This window comes from Dysidea avara, chromosome 1, assembly GCF_963678975.1.
Source record: "Dysidea avara chromosome 1, odDysAvar1.4, whole genome shotgun sequence".
NCBI classification, from domain to species: domain Eukaryota; kingdom Metazoa; phylum Porifera; class Demospongiae; order Dictyoceratida; family Dysideidae; genus Dysidea; species Dysidea avara.
In genome coordinates, this window is record NC_089272.1 from 7,934,735 (window position 1) to 7,958,910 (window position 24,176).

General features: G+C 37.1%; 1 long non-coding RNA gene across 5 annotated transcripts; it reads right to left on the minus strand.

Annotated features, from left to right (window-relative positions):
* Positions 1 to 9,484: 9,484 nt before the first annotated feature.
* On the minus strand, positions 9,485 to 11,000 carry LOC136254803 (uncharacterized). 5 transcript variants are annotated; one of them, XR_010700786.1, is made up of 6 exons: positions 10,616 to 10,978; positions 10,485 to 10,569; positions 10,293 to 10,438; positions 9,727 to 10,173; positions 9,637 to 9,670; positions 9,485 to 9,588 (listed from the first exon to the last, which is right to left on the minus strand). It is a non-coding gene; the product is annotated as an uncharacterized lncRNA (long non-coding RNA). The 5 variants fall into 5 exon arrangements; XR_010700784.1 differs by having other exon boundaries at positions 9,637 to 10,173; XR_010700785.1 differs by lacking the exon at positions 9,485 to 9,588 and having other exon boundaries at positions 9,595 to 10,173; positions 10,293 to 10,433; positions 10,616 to 11,000.
* Between the last annotated feature and the right edge of the window lie 13,176 nt (positions 11,001 to 24,176).

A 24,176-nucleotide genomic window follows, 5' to 3' on the forward strand; every position in this document is an offset into this window, starting at 1 on the left:
TTTCCAGTCTACTCTGTCCCAAAAGGAAAGTTGCAGATTACCAAACAGCTGCTGAGAATGGGATTTTAGTGTGCTTGTACACATGGAAGTAGTTGATCTTTTCTTGTGCTTTGACTTTTCTTACTGGTTGTAGCCAACAAAATTTGACAGGATTGCAGGAATATGGAGGTTTCTTTCAGCAAAAGTGTGGTGATGTCCATCTATATACCATACAGCATCACAAAGCGACCTTAGTGCATTAACAGCAGTTCCACTGTCAACTTCTGATGGTAACCACCACAGCCCATCCTTCTCAATCATTGTTAATACAACTGGTCCTTCTTATTTCTGACAGCAACTTTATCTGGTAGTACATGTGACATCCTTTTTCTTTGAGCTGCCATCATTATGTCAAAAGCATTTCAACATGGAGTAGGTTCTCCTGTAGCTGACTGGTCCACTAAACTCACTTGAGGAAGTGAAACACGCATAGCATTTTGCAAAATTCCCAAAGGTGTCTGCTACCAACTTTGCTTTCAGCTATGTAAAAATTTACAATAATTATAGAAACACATGAATAGTTGCTGTGTTATACCTAGATTCCCAATGCGATCAATGTTATTCTTGTCCCTTCCAATGTGTACTTCTGTCAGATTGTGGCCATTGTGTTCTACATCACTTTCATCTTTTGCCACAACAAAAATGGTTGTCATCATTTAAGTTCTGTATACGTACACATTACTGTGATTCTCATTATTTTATAAGTTGCTTTTTTTATTATACATATCCTTTTGGGCACTGCAAAAGATGTAGGAAAACTCAATTGAAAATTCCAGCAATATGTTAACATTATTTTTTCACACAATTGGATAAAGCAATCGTTCAACCTTCTTGCTGTAAAGTTTCACACCCAAAGCTTCCTTCTGCTAAGAGATATGGTCTCATCAGACCATGTAGTAATTTCACATGGGTTGGGACATCAAATAATGGACGGGTGATGAAATGGCTATCATTAAAAATAATAATACGTGTTATATAATTGACCTAATATAAATTATTTTAGATGGCATTGGAATGGATTTAAATTGTTTGTCAACATAATGATTTGTCACCGTTTTCAAACTTAATCACTGACAGAACTCAATGAATTACTAGTTTGTAGTGTATTAAAAAGAAAATTGGCCATATTTTCAAAATATCAAGCCAGAATTTCACACAACCAGTGCCAAAAGAGAATGTTGATCAATGTGCCAAAAAGGATGGTGTTCCAAAATTGGGTAGCATGTGTGTATTTATGTATGGAATCATACTAAATATCTTAAATGCTTTACTTATTACTACTCTATTGGAATCAATATAGTCTTCAGTTGATTCAGATAAATTGTTTACTGCTATCATAAGATATGGCAAGTCTGTAGCTAACCAAGTTACTATCACACATTCATGGCATGGTATGAGGAAATAATATCACAAGGTACTGCAGCTAGTAGCCATATTAAGGTCTTCAAAGCAACTTAAGTAAACTACAGTAGCTATACTATATTCTCCCTTTTTGTAATTGTATTCTACTCATGTAGCATTTTACGTGCTACTATTACATATAGCATGAGTGAACATGTAATATGACCCCATCTTGTGTATAGGCTTCACTGACACAATTACTAGAGCATGAGTGTGATAACTCATTTTAACACTTTCATTGGCACTATGACCATTGTCAGTTGAGGTCTTAATGATTAACTAGAAATGAAGTGGTCGGGTACAAGAGTATTCTACTGGTACACATCTCTAAAATCCATTTGTAAAGACAACCTCAGCAAAACAGTGGCATGAATATTGTTTAATGTGTGATGTAACATGCACACCTCAGATCAAAGGAACTCCAGAGGATACATTTGCCATGTATACCTCAACACAGGGAGACAACTAAATGTGCACCGGTGTACACTGAAATGTATCCCAGGAAAGTGGTTGCACTTCAAAAGAGCAAGCCACTTTCATCAAAGCAAGCATAGCCTTGACGTGGATATGATGTGTATGCCTGCAGCCCTCGGGCTTTGCATGGGCATACATATCAGGCAAATCCCTCGTGCTCATTTTACAACTATTACTTGTAGTGTATTGGTGTGGCTATTCACTTGTGGTGAATAGTCAACTTCAATGGTGTCAACAATTTTCAAACCTTTGATCAAAGTACACGCGTCACAGTGTAACAGTGTATGATAGTGCTTGATGATTACAGTAGGTGTCAGCAAGACTCATGATCAGCATCACTTCATCTTTTGCCACGACAAAAATGTTAGTAATCTCAAAAATGATTTCAGTTATAAGTACGCATTAGGCAATACTGTGATTCTCATTATTATGTTGCTTTTTTATTATTGTGACTTATTAATAATTTTGGAAAACCATCCTTTTAGGCACATGCAAAAGTTGCCACTATTTTAAATAACTGTGCTGTGAAATTTCACACCCAAAGCTTCCTTCTGCTGGAGATATAGATGATTTTATCAGACCGCATGTATCACATACATAAGTGGGACACCAATTACCTTGGGGTGATTTTTTCAGGTGATGGAATGGCTAAAACTATTTATACATGCTAGTTAATTAAAGCTAAGAATGCTTGATTTAGCTATCAAAAATCTCTTCTATTAATATGTATTAATTTATTGATTCATTTGTTTATTTTAATTTAGAATGGAATTATTTGTCAACAAAGTGATTTATCACCATTTGTCAAACTTAATCGAACACATTGCATTACTATTTAAAAAGTTAGCTTATTAGACAGTAATTGGAAATATCTTTGGAATACTTCCAAGTATCAAGCCAAATTTTTAACACATTGACAAGACAGATAAACACCTAGTGTCTCATTTTAACTGTAATTGATCAATGCAAGGGCGGATTTATTGGGGGGTGTTCAGCACCCCCCTCCAAAATTTTATCATGTGCTAGCTAGGAATCTTCTAGTAGTTGCAGTATAGATGCAATTGCATCTTATACGTATGCATGGACAATAAAAAAATGGAAAGAGAAGGGAGATTAACTAATCTTTACTTAGAATTACTAAGAGAGGTTCAACTTAAACTTTTGGTCTGAGACTTACCCTAAAAGCCACTAAAAATCGAAATACTCTTATAGAACAGTCAACTACTCTAATAGAACATCCATCATAATGTTTTATTCAAGAAGTTGCCAGTGTGGTTTCTTGACCTGTGCACTGCTATCTTACCATTGCTCCAAACATCCTGCCTTATACTAATCACTTTCTGAGAACAACTTCTGTCAAATAGTTTAATATTATAGTGAGTATTTTCAGTTGTTGCTACATTGATACTTGGGTTGACATGCTTAAGTAAAACAGTTAATTTCTTAGCATGTATACAGTTAACAAGGCTGTAGTATCTGAGAACTGTCTGTCTTTGCTTTATCAGTACCAAAGTTCCATGCTGCATTTATCTGAATCTAGCACCTAATAAAATTTAATGTCATACAGGGTTTGCACTCCTAAACCCTTTGAGCTCAACTTTATAAGTTATGTTACCACAGCATTTACACTGTCACGTTATAAGGCAGTTAGTTGTGGCCAATAACTAGTTGTGCATATACATAAGTGACTTTAGACTCTGGTTGTAAAAAATTAATATGGTGATGGGGCCATATAGTTATAAAAAGTCAGATTGAAGAACAGTCTGTGGATATAATTTATATGCTACAAAGTTGAAGTTATTTTTGTGTGCATTTTAAATCTCTACAATGTCGACCTTAAGATCCAATCCTGTATATGTCTTTGACAATCCACTATTATGTATTATAATCCAATAGCATTTATAAGTGTAGTTCTGTTTTTCTAAAATTGCTTACAATGAACTCATCCATCTTTTACCCCCACAATCTTTCAGTACAATAGAATATTTGGTTAAAAATGGCTTCCAGATTCAATCTTGTGATAGCTATATTCCAAAAAATTCCTGAGGAAGTATCACCCCAGACCCCCTAGCTGGAAAATTCTACACATGCGTACTCTATACACTGCACGGTGAGTGTGTACTTTCCCTCTCAATCCCTCTCTTCATTGTTACTGTTTGGACGTTATAGTTTGAGCCATGAGATTGTAAAGCACACTAGCTATACCCTAAGCCAAGCAATACACTAAATTTAGTGATCTTGTATATTGATGAATTTATATACCACATAAATTTTATTAATTCGTGAATTTATATAATCAGTTAGCAAAAAACCAAACTCTAAAATCGTTAAATTTAATGTACCGCTAAATTAAGGTAATTATTGGAAAGTATTGATCATGTATAGCTGCATCCTTCTCCTCCCTTTTCTTTATGTAATGAATATATTTTTAGTTACTGGCTGTGCCCTTATATATGACAGCTAGCATTACAACTGTTCTGGAATAATGGTGTCATTATTTTCATCATTATTCATTATTACACTTAGGGTATTGTGAAAGCATTGTGAATCACTTGGCATCATTTTTCAGTCAAAAATATTGCCAAATTTTAATACTGAATAGGCTAAATTTGCAAATTTTTTCTGTGGGGGCATGCCCCCAGACCCTCCTAGATAGAGCATGCATGAGTGTGCTTCGCACACTATAGCTAGCTAGTTGTATTAACCAGTTGTTGCTTTTCTTAGTCAACCAACCATTATGTTAACACTCCTCCTGAAATCCTAGATCCGCCCCTGCAATGTGCCAAGGTTTTCCAAAATCAGGTAGCATGTGTATGGGATTGTGCTACATACAGTATCTTAAATGATTTGCTGTTTATTGAAATCGATAATAGTCCTCAGTTGATTCAGATGAATTTTTTTGTTGTTATAATAAGATACTGTAAGTCTGTAGCTAACCAATTATTCTCATCACACATTTATGGTATGAGGAAAGAATTATATATGCATAAGCTACAGCTGTATTAATCTTTTTGTAATTTTATTCTACTCATGTTGCACTGTACAGTACATGCTACTATTACATATAGCATGAGTAAACATGTAATATGACCCCATCATGTGTATAGGCTTCACTGACACAATTCAGTGACTAGAGCATGAAAACTGACTAATATAACATGATAACTTGTTTCTCAACACTGTCATTGACATTGTGTTCATTGCGAGTAGAGGTCTTATGATTAATGCGTGACTGCATTCACAAAAAATAATGGTAGTCTAAGAGCAAGTCATATGTAGTCTCCACCTAAACTTACTGTATAGGACCGCTCAAGACCACCTGTGCCACTCAAAGTGAAACAAATACACCAGAAAACATCTTGGTAACTGTCTTAGGATGTCCATGCCTGTAACCTCATGTTCCAGCTGGTCAGTGGAATTTCAATAAGGTTTTAGAGCATTCCCAGTTATACTGGTACGTAATCAACTTGTGAAATCAAGCTTAGCAAATCAATGGCATGGCTGCTGTTCAATGTGTATTGTAATGTATCAGTGTGGCTATCCATTCATGGCCGGTGAATAGTCAACTTCAACAATGTATGATAATTTAAGAGCAATGATTTTCAATAGTTCAATCAAAGCACAAGTAGAGTATGATAGTGCTTGATGGTCACTGTAGATGTCAGTATCACTCCATCTTTTACCATAACATCCTAAAGTGTTATCAAAAGACCTGGCAAGTTGATGTTTAATAGTGATAAGCAATCATTGCTTATAATATCATTTGCTTAACTTAATATATCAGCTCTTAAGTTGTGTGTGTGTGTGGTATGATGAAACGTTAACATGTTTGGTGGTACAGGTGTATCTGCACCTTTTAATATGGAGAATGTAAAGAATATTGTTTACATAGTATATCCATGCAGTATTCACACCTATGTTTACTGCATTCCATGTTATCCATACCTTGTAACCACGCACACTTCTAGACATGTGTCTTGTTCACCTACTAGCTACAGGGTATCAAATTCGAAAATATGAATGACATAGCTAGCTGCAGTACCAAAGGGATGACTCCTGTGGCAACTTGAGTATAAGAGCCATACTCAGTCGCATCCCTTCAGTATGAAATTCATACTTTCAAATTTACAGTGTATAAGTCAGTTAAAACACCTACGAAGGGTTCAAAAAACAGTAGTGCTTTGCAGTTGCCCTACCTGATGTTCTCGACTGACTACAGTGTTGGCAGGCTTTTACCACCTATAAGGATCCTGATCAAAATGCCTACAAAAATAGAGCATAAGGGTGTAGTATAAAAAAAACTCTATTATAGACTAGAAGAACCAAAACCAAACTAACAACATTTTAATGGTCATCTAGTCGTACCCACAGAAGACCTTATCTTCAAACTTCAAATCCCGAGAAGTGATTATTATTACCAACCAATGACACTGATTGATGGATATAAATTTTCCTTTTACTATAAAATTATGGAAGCAACTCCCTGTAAATGCACCTACCACTACTGATTTTTGTAGTAATTTAAGTAACCTCTACCCCCTCTGTTGATTTTTGTAGCAATCCAGGAACCTCTATGATCACACCTGTGCAATAATAACCTCTTTGATCACTGCACAGTAACAAAATAAATAAACATTTGCCTATGTTTTGTACTTTCAGTGATCATAATTTTTTATGCCATTATACTAGCCACACAAATATTAAACCTTCATTTGTCATCATAATACAAATCAGAGAATGGAATATATTCTATTCTAGTACAGAGTTGTAACCTGTTATGTATTGAGGTGTAGATTGTACCCATGTGCCTTATTTTTGCAGGCCCAGTCAGAAATGTAGTGTCTCTGATCACTAAAGAATGTCACTCTTTGTTACAAGTTGTATCTTTGTCATGGCTTCCTATACATTAAAACAACTGAACGGGTGAGTGATATCTTAGTCTAGACTCTAGAGTGAGTTCCTGATGATGTAAACAGTTTAAAGGGTTTCATCTTTAGCTATAGTGTTCTGTAAAAAAATACATTTGACAGATGAAAGATATTATAGTAGTGGTATGGATTTCTCTGGGTCAGGAACCAACCAGGAGAGAGATGATCAAGGCTCTGTTCTTCCAGGATATACACCCTACCTATCCTTGGTGTTCAAGGTGATTGCTACAACAGATATCTTACTATTGTCTGGCTGGGTGGTCTACACTATCAAAACCACAAGAAGTTTACACAAGCTTCATAATATATTTGTTGCTAATCTACTGATATCTGGTATGATAGCTACACTAATAATTCTCACAGTTCATTGCTCTATGATAATCAGTTTTCACTTGGGAGTGAAGCCTTTCATTAATTATTGCATTCCATACAAGGTTGTCATATGTGGTCCACTCTTAGTGAACAATGTTTCATTAATTATAATAGCAGCCGATAAGGTAATAGTTGTAACATTTCCTTCCTTACACAAAAGAATTGTGACATCTTGTGTTGCAGCTGCTGTTATCCAAGGCACATGGTTAATAGCTATTATACTTACTTCCTATATAACAATAATTGATGTAGACAATGTCACTAACATTCCAGAATATGGTGTCTGCATTTTTGAAGGAAATGCCTACATTGCAGTTGCCTACATTTCTTTAATTCCAGTGGTTGCAGCAGGAATCCTTACCATAATTTTCAATATTCAGTTAGTTGTAAAAGCTTCTTTGGTTTATAGAAAAATTGAAACAGAAGTGAAACCAGCAGGAACTGACAGCCAGTCTGCAAAGATTGCCACCATGAAAAATAAGTTGAAGAATATCACGCGGGACACAAAGCCAATTACCACAATACTTGTGGTCACTGCATGTAGTATACTTATTTCTCAACTTTCTAACATATCACTATTGTACCTTCATGGAAATAATTCACAGGCTCATCAAGCATATGTTTTTTTTCCAAACATTGACCACCTAGCATGTTTAGTCTTCCAACCACCTATATATGGGCTATATATATTAAAAAAGAATCCTGAGATTACCGATGAAGTTTCGGAAGAGATTTGGTGAAGTGATAATGAACAACATCAACTTAGATACATAACTGTGGAGTACATTGGTATGACAATCTATATTAGCGTTATGTAAATGAACACACAATAGTTGTTTATGTAATTACAACTATGAGATGTAATGTCACAATAATTGTTATGATAGTGAATGGCCTTTTGTGTTGTGCGAGGTGCCGTGTTTAAACAATGTCATTAGTAGAGAGGTGCCAATAATAATGGTCCTCTGTCAGGAATGAGGAAAGTTGCTATCACTATTGCTATGGTTATGAAATCAAGGCAGTGCCTTACCATAACTTGACGGTGTGTACTATAAGTCTATAACTGCACAGATTTCTGAAGATTTCCTACAAATAGTGTAACATACATTTTGAGTCAGATAGTTATCATACAGCAGTATTTAAAGCCATAAGTGGGATTTCATACATTTCTCTGTCAGTTGACCAGAATATTTTGTAAACGTCTTCATATTTTCTGAAAATGTAGTATATATGGTGAAGCGAGTAGTTTTCTGTATTGACAAGGCACATTGCGTTCATTAAAGAAATGTGATTGGGATAGCGTGAAGAGTTTCCTAATGTCTGCCCCTTGGCATATTAGGGCTGACCAATTGCAATTATATAGAATGATTAAGGGTCCACATCAGTAACATCACAATCCACTATATATCTGAATATTATGGTCACTAACACCAATTATAGTTTGAGGTGAATGACTGACATGTATATAGACTCTGACTACTATTTATTGTGATAAATAAGGGTAGATACTTATTATACACACGAGAAGGTTGATTTACATGCCAAAGGTCAATATAATTAGCTTGAATCTTTGAGTGAATGAAAAGGTTAATATTTAAGTCACCTGCCCCAATAAACTTGCTTACATTGGAGGACAATGATAGAAAAATAGAGTTCAACTGATTAATAGCAGCTTTCAAACAAGTAGATTGAGAGCAGAGAGAGTAAATAGATTGTTAAGAGGTGTAGTCTTGGTACGTGATCACTACTAAATCAACATGTTAATAGATGTAGTATTGAACCTAGCTATCATAAAGTTACAGGTATCTACCGATGTAAGTGCTTAAATACATTTCCAGTGTCTAAATATGCTGACTGGTGAGTTAGATATTGTGGCATAAAATGGGAGCCGCAAGTTGCTTCATTTGGCTCCCAGCCTTTGTGACTGTGGTCAGACAGGCAAGCAGGCAAGTAGCCAGTTAGGCAGGCAGACAGACAGGCAGGCACACAGGAATAACGCACCTTGATTGCGGAAAACGTACCCAGGGAATTAGACACCGCGTAGTGGGAGCAGGCGGTTGGGATGCGGTTATCCGCATAGGCATACGCGGACTACTGTTAGTACCCCGTTTGGGACCACTTGTAAGCGGCTCACCCGCGATGAAATCCGTACGGTGCCATCAATAAACCGCCTAGTTCTCTGTAAGCACCTATCCGGTTTCTGCCAATGAGCCCAAAGGATCACGCAGGATCCTACGCGCGGGCCGCTGTGTCCGATGAGTTCAGTTTTTGTCACGTGAGAGCATAATTTAAAATGCATAAAATTCCACAATAAAAATGTCTTGTTCATTCTTTACACAACATTCTTAGCTCCATGCATTCCAATGTTCCAGTACTGTCAATAACAAAAGTAAGATGATGCAGCTACACACTACACATGTACCTTGAATAACTGTTCGAAGCAAAGCAAGTTCAACCTGAAGAAAAACATACATTACAGTGTATCACAAACTGCACATTACTATACACTAACCTAGCACATGCCAAAGTACCAGATGTGAACACTACTTGTGTGAATAGTTCTTTGTTGCAAACACGACAACACCTGGAAAAAGCCTATACATAATGGAAAGAAAATAGTTACACACTATCAGCACGTACCATAGTCATGTGTCCATCAGCTACCACTGTTTACAAGTTGACTTTGACGTTAGCAGAAAGTGGAATATCCATTAGAAGTTTCTGGGTAAGGTAAAGAGTTTGTTTTGTGGTTGATGTCTGCCATCACGTGCCAGAGGGGTCATCATACTGCTATGATCAGCTTGCAACAATCTGGCTTCCAAAGACTGGCTTAATGCCATAGGATTCTGTTAACAGTCTCTGGTGTTTCAGTTATTGAGTACTTGACAGCTTACGTTGCAAGTAGTGGCAAGGAAATTCCATTGAGATGCTAATGTTGTAAAATATCTTGTAGGAAATCCTAAAAGATAAAGGCAAAATAATTTGATAGCACTGAACTACTGTTGGAAAGCTGGCTAGACAACTGGTACACAGAGAAACACATTAAATTATATCAAACTACACTAAAACAAGTCTTACCATGAATTTGAATAGTAGGTAACTAAAATCCTTACGACAGCCAAACAGCCCGTGGTACGATTGCATCCCAGCAACATAGCAGATATTGGGTTGAAATCATCCACTAAGGGCACACGTGAACTTTGGTCCAATAAACTGTGACTACACTACAAAACAGCCATGGCTTACCAACCAAAACACAACTATACTTACCAAAGAGTACATACCATCATCACACAGCTTAGTGTTCTAACAGAAGAAAGCAGACTAGGACGGTAGTTCTCTCAACCCGGAATGTCTGTTATAATACATAAAATAGTTATTAAAAACAATACGTATTTCACCGTATCGATTGGCGAAAACAATCTGAGGTGTTTGACACGATGGTATCCTTCACATCTAGATCTGCTCAGTCAAGCGCCATTACGTCTCAGCTGCCAAGCACCTGAAAACCCCCCAAATTCCATGAAAGTATCGTCGCAATCATTGGTATTGAGTAGCGCCAATGTTGGGCCATGTTTAACCCTAGTTTTCTTCAACAATCCGGCTGCGTTAGACTGTTTAGCGTCAGTATCCAATCACTTCCGTCAAAAAGAAACCGCACGTGATTTTGATGATCAAGGATGGTTTGTTGTGCGCACGCCTCCACCAGTTAAAAGGTGCGCATCTGTTAAAATAATTCCAGAACAATCTTTAGACCTCGTGTGGTACCTATCATTCTGCTACTGCATTGTGTTCAAGTATTCAGTGGACGATAAACGGAAGAAACAACCGTCTCTTCGTTACTGACGTACTGAGCTAGCGGCTAACATGTAGCTATCCTCAGAGTGACTGACACATCCGGATCAAGTGCCCGTCAGTACCTCAAAGCGCTTTAAACTTAAAGCGCTATAAGACTACCCCATAAATTTAAATTTTCGCGCTTTAATATTTTTGCGTTTTGTACTCATGAATACAGCACTTTTGAAATTTATTTAAAACGCGGTCAACTTTAAACCGCTTTAACATGATAGACTACCCCATTAATTCAAAATTTCGCAATTTTATATTTCTGCGTTTTGTACTCATGAATACAACACTTTTGAGTTTTCTTAAAATTTATTGTGAAGCGCAGTCAACCTTAAACTGCTTTAACTATGTAAGAAGGGAGCGCTTTAAGAGTATAAAACACTTTAAGAGTATAAAACGCTTTAAGATGCTAAAATGCTTTAAGATGATAAAACGCTTTAAGATGATAAAGCGCTTTAATAGTTTAAAGCTCTTTAGAGAGCATAACCGATAGTAAGAGTATAAAACGCTTTAAGAGCATAGCTAAAGCACTTTGAAAGACCATGATACTATAGCTGGCTGTATAGCTAGCTAGTTTGACAATGAAAATAAAGGTACAAACTATAGTGGGATTATGCCGGAGAACAAATTATAGCTAGCTAGGTGCCAGCATTCACTGAACTCAGAAGACATATCAGGGGTGGATAACCATGGATTTACTGGAACTACGGGGGTATGGGGCATGCCTCCTAGGAAATTTTTGAAAATAGTTACTATAAAAATACTGCATGCAAATGGAAAGTGGAAATGGTCATCATATACAATCACCTCTCTAAATAGCTAGGTTCTAAAGATAACTAGCTATAAGGCATTATTTGATTATGACCACCTTTTTAAAGAAACCACCTCTTTGAAACCACCTTTTTACATGGTAATAAATAGCTATTTGAATGTATTTCATGACTGACTCATAGAAAGGGGTTGATCCCATATTTCATGCTTTATGTTACCTGGCCATGTGCAGTATCTGTGTCAGTTTGTACCAGACTGTGTGTCATACAACTATAATCTGTATATCAAAGAAAGATACCATAAAGCAGTGGTAGAGAAGCAGTGTAATTGCATTTTACAACACTCATGCTGCATTGTCCATACTGACACTTTCTTCAACATACTTGCCTGCTTGTTGAGTATGTAGGGCTATATATTATTTTATTTATATATCATGTTTTAATTTTATGCACATGATTGGTCATGCCCAAGTCTGAACTTTCCAACATTCCACACACTCAGCATGTGAAACATGCTCTATCTAGGGGGATCTGGGGGGCATGCCCCCCCCCCCCCAGAAAAGGTTTGAAAAAATGCAGAGATTGAATTTTAGGGGTATTTCAGGGATTTAATTGATCTATATTCAACACTCTTAAAAATAAAGTGTGTTTTTGCACACCATTGTGTGCCCTAGTACATTATATACAGGAGCGTAACCAGAAATTTATGAAGGGAGTTTCCGAAAGCAGTATTGAGAGTTACCAGAAGCAGGGGTCTGCATGGGGGTGCAACCCCCAGCCGCTGAGAGACTTTCATATCAATCAAAACTCAGCAAAGTGCTATATTTTATACAAAATTAGTACATTACTTATATTGTTGCATAATTATAAGTACTCCTGGAATGAAGCTAGTACTAGATAAAGCTTCCTAGTGGGACAGCATAAGGCATATGTGACCCGGTCTGCGAAAAGGGCTCTTATAGCCTTTCCAATTGCATATATATGGTAACCCATAACTTTACTGGTGAATATGGTACAAGCCTACAATTTGGTCACTCAACAACCCTAACCTGGCAGTAGCTGTGGGTGTAATTACATGGTGATAGCTTTAGTAGATTAGGAGTTATGATTAGCCAAACATGGATAATTGGAAAGGCTATAAGAGCCCTTTTCGCAGACCGGGTCACATATAGAGAGACACTTATAGACATCTGTAAATCCCACTAATAGCTATATGAATTCATGCACTGATACAAATAGAATGACTTACAATCAAAACATTATAAATATGCATAGCATGGGTTAAATTTCATTTTGCATGCCAAGTGATACTGGAGTTCTATATCTTTAAACACTGCACACCAAAGCTGTAGCAGTATTAAGGTCATGCATATGAATGTCTGACAAACTCCACTAATGAAGTTCCTTAGCATAATATTATGGATATTTACATGCATGTTCTATAAGAGTATATGTGACTGCTCTATTAGAGCATATCGATCTTTTTTAACAAGTAAACTAGATCTCACTTACTCTCCCTATTGTGTACACAGTCCTCAATATATTCATATAGGTTTGCTTTTTTGTTAATAGTATTTCTTTTGGAACTCAATTCCAGTTAATATATTGTCTGTACCTCGCCATGTCACTTTTAATTGTCTTTTGTATACCTTTCTTTGTAAGACTATAATTAACTTACTTCATTGTTTTGTATTAACTGTATTGTGTTTTGTTTGCCTGTTTTTGCTGTGTACCTTATTATTGTTTGTTTTACTTTTTCTAGGTGGTACCCCATAGACTTGTTGCCTTTTGTACTCACCTTACCTATGTGGTTAAACTAATAAAACATTAAATTAAAATTAAGTTTTTAAGGGGCCCTTGATTGGGCCCCCTGGGGCCCCTTTCAAGCTGGGGCCCCTTTCAAGCTGGGGCCCGGGGCAAAATGTCGCTCCCCCTCTTGGCGGCCCTGTGATCATGACATGCCATAAACCTGTTGCATTAGCCATGAATGTTATTGGTGACACATTGGTTTTCACATCTGTAATTTTATTTTAAAAGTGCCTATACTTCCTTCTCTACCAATTCAATGACATTCTATTTTGCAGTTTCATGATTATACTATAAGCCAACGTATATATAACCATGCACAGTGCAGTGGTACAACATAATGTGGTATTACAACTCACTGTGTAGCAGCTACCGTGTATGGGTGAAATCATATATGTATATCAAGACACATGGTAGTGTGTCGTGCGGCCCAAGAAGCCGGCGCGTAACACCCGTGAGTATATTGCACTGCTTGAAGGTTCTTAGTTTACTAATTTGTTAAGATGCCTTACTGTAGTTATACTGATAGTAAAGTGTCAGTAAACTTAAGTATATGGAACATAATTATTTTACTAAGTGTTAAACTCTCAGTAAAACATCAGTGAATGCGGGTTTACTGAAAAACTACTAAAATAACAAACAATTAACTGTTCCATATACTGGGGATATACCACTGTAGTAAACTAAGATACTTTAAGCAGTGTTGACAGGAAGAAAGAAAACGCAATTTTCGAACCTCCGTAGCTCTGTGCAGCCTTGATGAAACAAGACGATTTTTGCTGTGGACACTCCCTCCACCTTCAGCACTCCACATTCCAAATTTGAGCGAAATCGCTTCAAGCGTTACCGAGATATGCGACTTCAAAAATTGGCTCAGTTTCTTGGGTTGTTTTTCTTCTTATTTTTCTTCCTCTTTTCGCACACTTACAAAAACTGCTATAAAACACGAACTCCATATCCGATCGCCTTGAAATTTGGCACACAGAAGGTGGGTATAAAGGCGCATCTCTGTACCAACTTTGGTTGGAATACGATAAACAGGCAAAAAGTTATGAGCGATTATTCACGAAAAATAACACCAATATGTTGTCACGCCTACAGGGTAAACCGCGTATGGGAAGAAGCTGAAAATCGTTGGGTGAATAGGTTAACTATTGAAACTCAAACCTTTTGTGGTTTGAAAGAAATCGAGCTAAAAACCAGGAAGATACAACGAAAAAACCAACAGTGTGTAACAATTACGCAATCGAGATTAGCTAATAAAAAACGACTGCTTGCCACGCCTACCAGATAAACAGCTTGGGGTAATGCTTTGAAAATCGCTGTACAGATGGAGTTATCATCTTAGAAAGGCTCTTCAATGGTGTAGAAGAATCAGACTTAGAGCCACAGAGTTATAACACGAAATCCAACTTGGTGTAGCAAGTGCGAGATCGAGATACTCTAATAGAGCAGTCAACCTAATAGAGCAGTCACCCGAAGAGAATTCAAGAGATCAGCTAGAAACAAATAACCTGTATAGAGATCAGCTACAAACAAGTCACCCTGTAGAGAGATCAGCCACAAACAATTCACTCTGTAGAGAGATCAGCTAGAAGAAGTTACCTTGTAGGGATGAAAAAAAAAAAAAAAAAAAAAAAAAAACCTTGTAGGGAATTCATGCAACTATAGAAAGAGAAAATTCAGCTAGAAGAAATCACCTTGTAAAGTTCAGCTACAAAGAAACCACAAAGTAGAGAGTTCAGCTACAAACAAATCACCCTATAGAGAGATCAGCTAGAAGAAGTTAACTTGTAGAGAGTTCAGCTACAAAGAAACCATCATGTAGAGAGTTCAGCTGCAAACGAATCACCTGTAGAGAGTTCAGCTACAAAGAAATCTCCCTGTAGAGAGATCAGCTAGGAGAAGTTTCCTTGTAGAGAGTTCAGTTACAAAGAAACCACCATGAGAGAATTCGTTTACAAACTAGTGACCCTGTAGAGACATCAGCTAGAAGAAGTTACCTTGTAAAGAGTTCAGCTACAAAGAAACCATTCTGTAAAGAGCTCAGCTGCAAAAAAAATCACCTGTACAGAATTCCACTACAAACAAGTCATAGAAAGATCAGCTAGAAGAAGTTACCTCGTAGAGAGTTCAGTTACAAAGAAACCACCATGTAGAAAATTCATTTACAAACTAGTGACCCTGTAGAGACATCAGCTAGAAGAAGTTACCTTGTTGATAGTTCAGCTACAAACAAATCACCCTGTAGAGAGATCAGCTAGACAAAGTTACCTTGTAGAGAGTTCAGCTACAAAGAAACCATCATGTGGAGAATTCAGCTGCAAACAAATCACCTGTAGAGAATTCAGCTACAAACAAATCTCCCTGTAGAGAGATCAGCTAGAAGAAATTACCTTGTTGATAGTTCAACTACAAACAAATCACCCTATAGAGAGATCAGCTAGAAGAAGTTACCTTGTAGAGAGTTCAGCTACAAAGAAACCACCATGTAGAGAATTCGTTTACAAACTAGTGACCCTGTAGAGACATCAGCTAGAAGAAGGTACCTTGTAAAGAGTTCAGCTACATAGAAACCATTCTGTAAAGAGCTCAGCTGCAAACAAATCACCTGTAGAGAGATCAGCTAGAAGAAGTTACCTTGTAGAGAGTTCAGTTACAAAGAAACCACCATGTAGAAAGTTCAGCTACAAACTAGTGACCTTGTGGAGACATCAGCTAGAAGAAACTACCTTGTAGAGAGCTCAGCTACAAAGAAACCATTCTGTAAAGAGCTCAGCTGCAAACAAATCACCTGTACAGAATTCAGCTACAAACAAATCACCCTGTAGAAAGATCAGTTAGAAGAAGTCACCTTGTAGAGAGTTCAGCTACAAAGAAACCACCATGTAGGGAGTTCAGCTAGAAGAAGTTACCTTGTAGAGAGTTCAGCTACAAAGAAACCATCATGAAGAGAGTTCAGCTGCAAACAAATCTCCCTGTAGAGAGTTTAGTTAGAAGAAGTTACATTGTAGAGAGTTCAGCTACAAAGAAAACATTCTGTAAAGAGCTCTGCTGCAAACAAATCACCTGTACAGAATTCAGCTACAAACAAATCAACCTGTAGAGAGATCAGCTAGAAGAAATTATCTTGTAGATAGTTCAGCTACAAACAAATCACTCTGTAGAGAGATCAGCTAGAAGAAGTTACCTTGTAGTGAGTTCAGCTACAGATTTAAAGAAACCATCATGTGGAGTATTCAGCTGCAAACAAATCACCTGTAGAGAGTTCAGCTACAAAGAAACCACCATGTAGGGAGTTCAGCTAGCAGAAGTTACCTTGTAGAGAGTTCAGCTGCAAACAAAGCTCCCTGTAGAGAGTTCAGTTAGAAGAAGTTACCTTTTAGAGAGTTCAGCTACAAAGAAACCATTCTGTAAAGAGCTCAGCTGTAAACAAATCACTTGTACAGAATTCAGCTACAAACAAACCACCCTGTAGAAAGATCAGCTAGAAGAAGTAACTTTGTAGAGAGTTCTGCTACAAAGAAACCACCATGTACGGAGTTCAGCTAGAAGAAGTTACCTTGTAGAGAGTTCAGCTACAAAGAAACCATCATGAAGAGAGTTCAGCTGCAAACAAATCTCCCTGTAGAGAGTTCAGTTAGAAGAAGTTACCTTTTAGAGAGTTCAGCTACAAAGAAACCATCATGAAGAGAGTTCAGCTACAAACAAATCACCCTGTAGAGAGATCAGCTAGAAGAAGTTACCTTGTAGAGAGTTCAGCTACAAAGAAACCACCATATAGAGAGTTCAGCTGCAAACAAATCACCCTGTAGAAAGATCAGCTAGAAGAAGTCACCTTGTAGAGAGTTCAGCTACAAAGAAACCACCATGTAGGGAGTTCAGCTAGAACTTTTTAAACACACCTTAAGTAGCTAAAGTCTTTGAGCAGGCTGTAGGACCAGGTGTCCTACAGACCTTCAGCACTTGTTCTGTAAAGCATTAATAAATAAACTAGTGTCCATTTGGTTCTACTTGGGATACTTTGAGATAATGAGTTACTCTCTAGAATTCCTAATTCCTATGGATATAGTTACATGAAAATAACAAGGAGAAAACATCCTGACCACCTGGTAGACTCCTGTAAGTGTTCGAGCGTAAATCGGATGGCTGCAGGTTCGAGGCTACCTAGGTCCAGTCATGGATATTTTCTCCTTTCTCCAACTTTTCAAACACACCTTAAGTAGCTAAAGTCATTGAGCAGGAGGTAGGACCAGGTGTCCTACAGACCTTCAGCACTTGTGCTGTAAAGCATTAATAAATAAAATTAATAAAGAAGTTACCTTGTAGAGAGTTCAGCTACAAAGAAACCATCATGAAGAGAGTTCAGCTGCAAACAAATCTCCCTGTAGAGAGTTCAGTTAGAAGAAGTTACCTTGTAGAGAGTTCAGCTACAAAGAAACCATTCTGTAAAGAGCTCAGTTGCAAACAAATCACCTGTATAGAATTCAGCTACAAACAAATCACCCTGTAGAGAGATCAGCTAGAAGAAACCACCATGTAGAGAGTTCAGCTGCAAAGAAATCACCCTGTAGAAAATTCTGCCACAAACAAATTGCCCTGTAGAAAGATCAGTTAGAAGAAGTTATCTTGTAGAGAGTTCAGCTACTAAGAAACCACCATGCAGAGAGTTCAGCTAGAAGAAATTACCTTGTAGAGAGTTCAGCTACAAAGAAACCATCATCTAGATAGTTCAGCTGCAAACAAATCACCTGTAGAGAGTTCAGCTACAAACAAATCTCCCTGTAGAGAGATCAGTTAGAAGAAGTTACCTTGTAGAGAGTTCAGCTACAAAGAAACCATTCTGTAAAGAGCTCAGCAACAAAAAAATCACCTGTACAGAATCCAGCTACAAATAAATCACCCTGTAGAGAGAACAGCTAGAAGAAGTTACCTTGAAGAGTGTTCAGTTACAAAGAAACCACCATGGACAGTTCTGTAATAAATATATGTATTATATATATAATTTGTACATTTACTGATAATATCAGAAATATTTAAGGTACATCTGCTTCATCTTTTCTTCTTCCTGTGGTAAAGAAAAAAAGATAGGTTTAAAAAGTCCCAAAGCAGGCCATAGGCCGGCTTTGGGGTATACAAATACAAAAAGAAGTGAAATCTAATCCAAAACAGCCAAGCTGTAAAATAAGTGTGCGGCCCTCAAAAAGGCTATGGTGAAAAAAGATGTGAAATCCAAGGTGGCGGCCAAGAAATGGCTGTGATGGTAGGTTAATGGTGAAAATTTAATAATGACAATTCAGGTGAATTTTGTGCCAATTGACCAAGCGGCATCAAAATTCACCTGAATTGTTGTTATTAAAATTTTTACCATTTACCTACCATCACAGCCATTTCTTGGCCGCCACCTTGGATTTCACATCTTTTTTCACCATAGCCTTTTTGAGGGCCGCACACTTTTTTTACAGCTTGGCTGTTTTGGATTAGATATATATATATATATAACATTTCAAATTTTTTTCACTGAATGTTACCGCTTGCATTTGGATATCAGACATGGGCTCACTATTATATATCAATTATACACATTCAATTTAGAAACTGGTCATGTTAACAGTATGAAGTGGTCTGCAATAAGATGCTTTGATGCAAAATGTACCTAGCGTAGTGGTTTCAGTACTTTTGATAATTTTGTACAAAAGGCATAGTTGTGTGAGGGATAATTATAGTTGGCTGTTCTTGGAGTGGTATAACTTATTCTATATACCATCCCTGCCAATAAAAATTTGTTATGCATGCAGCAGCTTGAGACCATGCATATTTGGGTACCTAACACTGTTATAGTACCAGATAAATCTCTACAATTAATGCAAGAAAGCAAAAAGTAGTAGTCCAGTCCATTTAATGGATACATCCAAAGTTATATTGCCTTGTTAACTTTAAATAAGTCTGTCATAATTTCACCACAAAAATTAATGTTTTGATTGCAAAAGAATTATTAAATACATGCAAGTTTTAGCTAAAAATTAATTTGACCTTACTTGTGAAGTGTATATTATAATAATAATGGTCTAAAAGACATACATTCAACGAAAAGTGATTGGTATGGAAGGATGTTTGGTACAAGGTGTCACATTGGTGTGCTATTTGAGTAGCTGGCTGTTCTATTGCAGTATTTAGATTTTAGCTTCTTAGCATTTCTCCTAAAATATAACTTTTGTCAGCTCTGATAACCTTCTTCTTGTACGATTTCACAAGGGCGGTTTTAGGAGGGTTTCTGGGGTTTTCAGAAACCGCTTTGGGGCTGGGCTTACTTCAGAACAGCTGTCCAGCCATGGGTAACTCTAGTATTATTAGTAAGATTCTTCCCGAATGTTAACCACCTCATATGATCCCCCCAGCTTCCCCATTGTCCCCCAACTTACAGCACTATTCTGTTAGAGTACTGTTCTCCACCCCTGGTAATTCTTATTATTGACATAGCAGTTGAGTAGATTATACAGAGCAAACAGAAGAGGATATAGAAGGTGATGGTAATATAGTTTCAGTAATGATGACTAATGAAGGAGAAATGCCAAGTAGCTATGAAAAAGCAAAGAGTTGATAGACAGAATCATGACTAGCTATAAAGCTAACTAAATAGTTGAAGCTAATCATAAAGATCCAGTAAACCATTTATCATAGCTAAGTACATAACTCTTGGTGAAAACATGACATATTATATGTTAGTGAGCATCAGTAGATCAGAAACTCTGTATAATATATAGTATAGGTTTTAAACAATAGCTTTCATTAAACTTCAAGCATTGTAAAATTAAAACCTTGTCAGTGTCTGGGGGCTGTGTCCCCAGAACCCCACATCTGAGTCCTACTACCACTGGAAACCCTCTTCTAAAAATCTTAGGTCCACTCCTGATTTCAATTACAAATTTGAATTTCAACTAGGGTTAGGGTTAGATATACAGGGGGTACTAGGGTTAGGGTTGATATACAGTTGCCTCCCCGCCGACAGAGGGGAGGCAACTGGGACAATTTGTCCTGGGCCCCAGGTTCCAAAGCTACATTATCCACATAACAACTGTAGTTACAGTATAGGGCCCCACATTCTTGATTTGCCCGGGCCCCCTAAATTTTCTGATTCTCTTGGCGGCCCTGACTATGTGCTATATAGCTAAGAAACTAGTAGAAGCCATTGACCTATGTAGTTTTTAGCTATAGAACATTGTTAAAATTCAGAGGGGGCTTCAGCACCCAAGTACCCCCTTAAATCCCTATTGAATTTATTATTATTATTATTATTTATATAATAATAGTCAAAATAGGCACACAATAGTGTGCAAAAACACACTTTATTTTTAAGAGTGTTGAATATAGATCAATTAAGTCCCTGAAATACCCCTAAAATTCAATCTCTGCATTTTTTCAAACCTTTTCTGGGGGGGGGCATGCCCCCCAGATCTCCCTAGATAGAGCATGTTTCATATGCTGAGTGTGTGGAATGTTGGAAAGTTCAGACTTGGGCATGACCAATCATGTGCATAAAATTAAAACATGATATATAAATAAAATAATATATAGTCCTACATACTCAACAAGCAGGCAAGTATGTTGAAGAAAGTGTCAGTATGGACAATGCAGCATGAGTGTTGTAAAATGCAATTACACTGCTTCTCTACCACTGCTTTATGATATCTTTCTTTGATATACAGATTATAGTTGTATGACACACAGTCTGGTACAAACTGACACAGATACTGCACATGGCCAGGTACCATAAAGCATGAAATATGGGAGATAACACATCAACCCCTTTCTATGAGTCAGTCATGAAATACATTCAAATAGCTATTTATTACCATGTAAAAAGGTGGTTTCAAAGAGGTGGTTTCTTTAAAAAGGTGGTCATAATCAAATAATGCCTTATAGCTAGCTATCTTTAGAACCTAGTTATTTAGAGAGGTGATTGTATATGATGACCATTTCCACTTTCCATTTGCATGCAGTATTTTTATAGTAACTATTTTCAAAAATTTCCTAGGAGGCATGCCCCATACCCCCGTAGTTCCAGTAAATCCATGGTTATCCACCCCTGATATGTCTTCTGAGTTCAGTGAATGCTGGCACCTAGCTAGCTATAATTTGTTCTCCGGCATAATCCCACTATAGTTTGTACCTTTATTTTCATTGTCAAACTAGCTAGCTATACAGCCAGCTATAGTATCATGGTCTTTCAAAGTGCTTTAGCTATGCTCTTAAAGCGTTTTATACTCTTACTATCGATTTATGCTCTCTAAAGCGCTTTAAACTATTAAAGCGCTTTATCATCTTAAAGCGTTTTATCATCTTAAAGCATTGTAACATCTTAAAGCATTTTATACTCTTAAAGCGCTCCCTTCTTACATAGTTAAAGCAGTTTAAGGTTGACCACGCTTTAAATAAATTTTAAGAAAACTCAAAAGTGTTGTATTCATGAGTACAAAATGCAGAAATATAAAAACGCAAAATTTTGAATTAATGGGGGTAACGTTATAGCGCTGTAAGCTTAAAGCGTTTTATCATGTTAAAGCGGTTTAAAGTTGACCGCGTTTTAAATAAGTTTTAAGAAAACTCAAAAGTGCTGTATTCATGAGTACAAAACGCACAAATATAAAAGCGCGAAAATTTAAATTAATGGGGTAGTCTTATAGCGCTTTTAGCTTAAAGCACTTTTAGGTACTGACAGGCACTTGATCCGACACATTCGACGAGATATCCTGTTAGATAGTATACTCTCCGTACCCTCACTAGAACAAAAATAATGGTGAGCCGACCTGTATTTAAGTCTTTGGTGAACTCAAGAGGTGTAAACCTAACCTTAGTTTCAAGAGGTGTAACCTAACCGTTTTAATTCCATATATGTACCTGTAAAGCAATGAAGAATATAGGTCACTTCAAAGACGTTCTATGTTTGATAATCGCTGTCAATATACAAATTAACTTTGTACTCATGATTTTTAGCTTTCAAGATATCTCATTTTATGTTATTACAATGTTCATAGTTTTATAAATTGCAAGCTTTAGCTCTGTACTCATGATTTTCAGCCATCAAGATGTCCCATCTTTTGTTGGCAAGTCCTATCAAGATGTCCCATCTTTAGGCAGGAAAAATCAGTGAGCACGTAGCTGTTTTTCAATATCAGTTTTATTACGGTGTTTTCAGTTTCAAAGCCGTACAAGCTTTAGCTCTGTACTCATGATTTTCAGCCATCAAGATGTCCCATCTTTTGTTGGCAAGTCCTATCAAGATGTCCCATCTTTAGGCAGGAAAAATCAGTGAGCACGTAGCTGTTTTTCAATATCAGTTTTATTACGGTGTTTTCAGTTTCAAAGCCGTACAAGCTTTAGCTCTGTACTCATGATTTTCAGCCATCAAGATGTCCCATCTTTTGTTGGCAAGTCCTATCAAGATGTCCCATCTTTAGTCAGGAAAAATCACTGGGTACGTAGCTGTTTATCAATATCAGTGTTATTACGGTGTTCGCAGTTTCAAAGCCGTACAAGCTTTAGCTCTGTACTCATGATTTTCAGCCATCAAGATGTCCCATCTTTTGCTGGCAAGTCCTGTCAAGATGTCCCATCTTTAGGCAGGAAAAATCAGTGGGTACGTAGCTGTTTATCAATATCAATGTTATTACGATGTTCGCAGTTGCAAAGCGGTACAAGCCATAGTTCTGTACTCATGATTTTCAGCCATCAAGATGTCCCATCTTTTGTTGGAAAGTCCTGTCAAGATGTCCCATCTTTAGTCAGGAAAAATCACTGGGTACGTAGCTGTCTATCAATATCAGTGTTATTACGGTGTTCGCAGTTTCAAAGCCATACAAGCTTTAGCTCTGTACTCATGATTTTCAGCCATCAAGATGTCCCATCTTTTGTTGGCAAGTCCTGTCAAGATGTCCCATCTTTAGGCAGGAAAAATCAGTGAGCACGTAGCTGTTTATCAATGTCAATGCATTACAATGTTTACAGTTTCAAAGCGGTACAAGCTTTAGCTCTGTACTCATGATTTTCAGCCATCAAGATGTCCCATCTTTTGTTGGAAAGTCCTGTCAAGATGTCCCATCTTTAGTCAGGAAAAATCAGTGGGTACGTAGCTGTTTATCAATATCAGTGTTATTACGGTGTTCGCAGATCTAACAGTGGTGCTTTGTGATATGCCGAGGATTTTGCTAAGTTGGACACATACGAGGATTTTGCTGAGTTGGACACATACGGCTATTGAAACTGCTACATTTAAAAATGTATTGAGTTGTTTGTTTCTGTTTGCAGGCTTAATGAACTGTCACAGTGAAATTATCATCGTAATATATATGTCACCTGTCTATGCACATACTGGACGTGGTAAAGGTATGCAACTGGGCTAACACCTTTGCCATGTGATTGAAGCTAGCCTATAACCATGAGCTGCTGTCATCAAGTTGGACAGTACATACCATAAATGGGAAACACGAATGAAAGAAGTATAATAATTTATAATTGATTAATGCATGACAAACAATGTTCT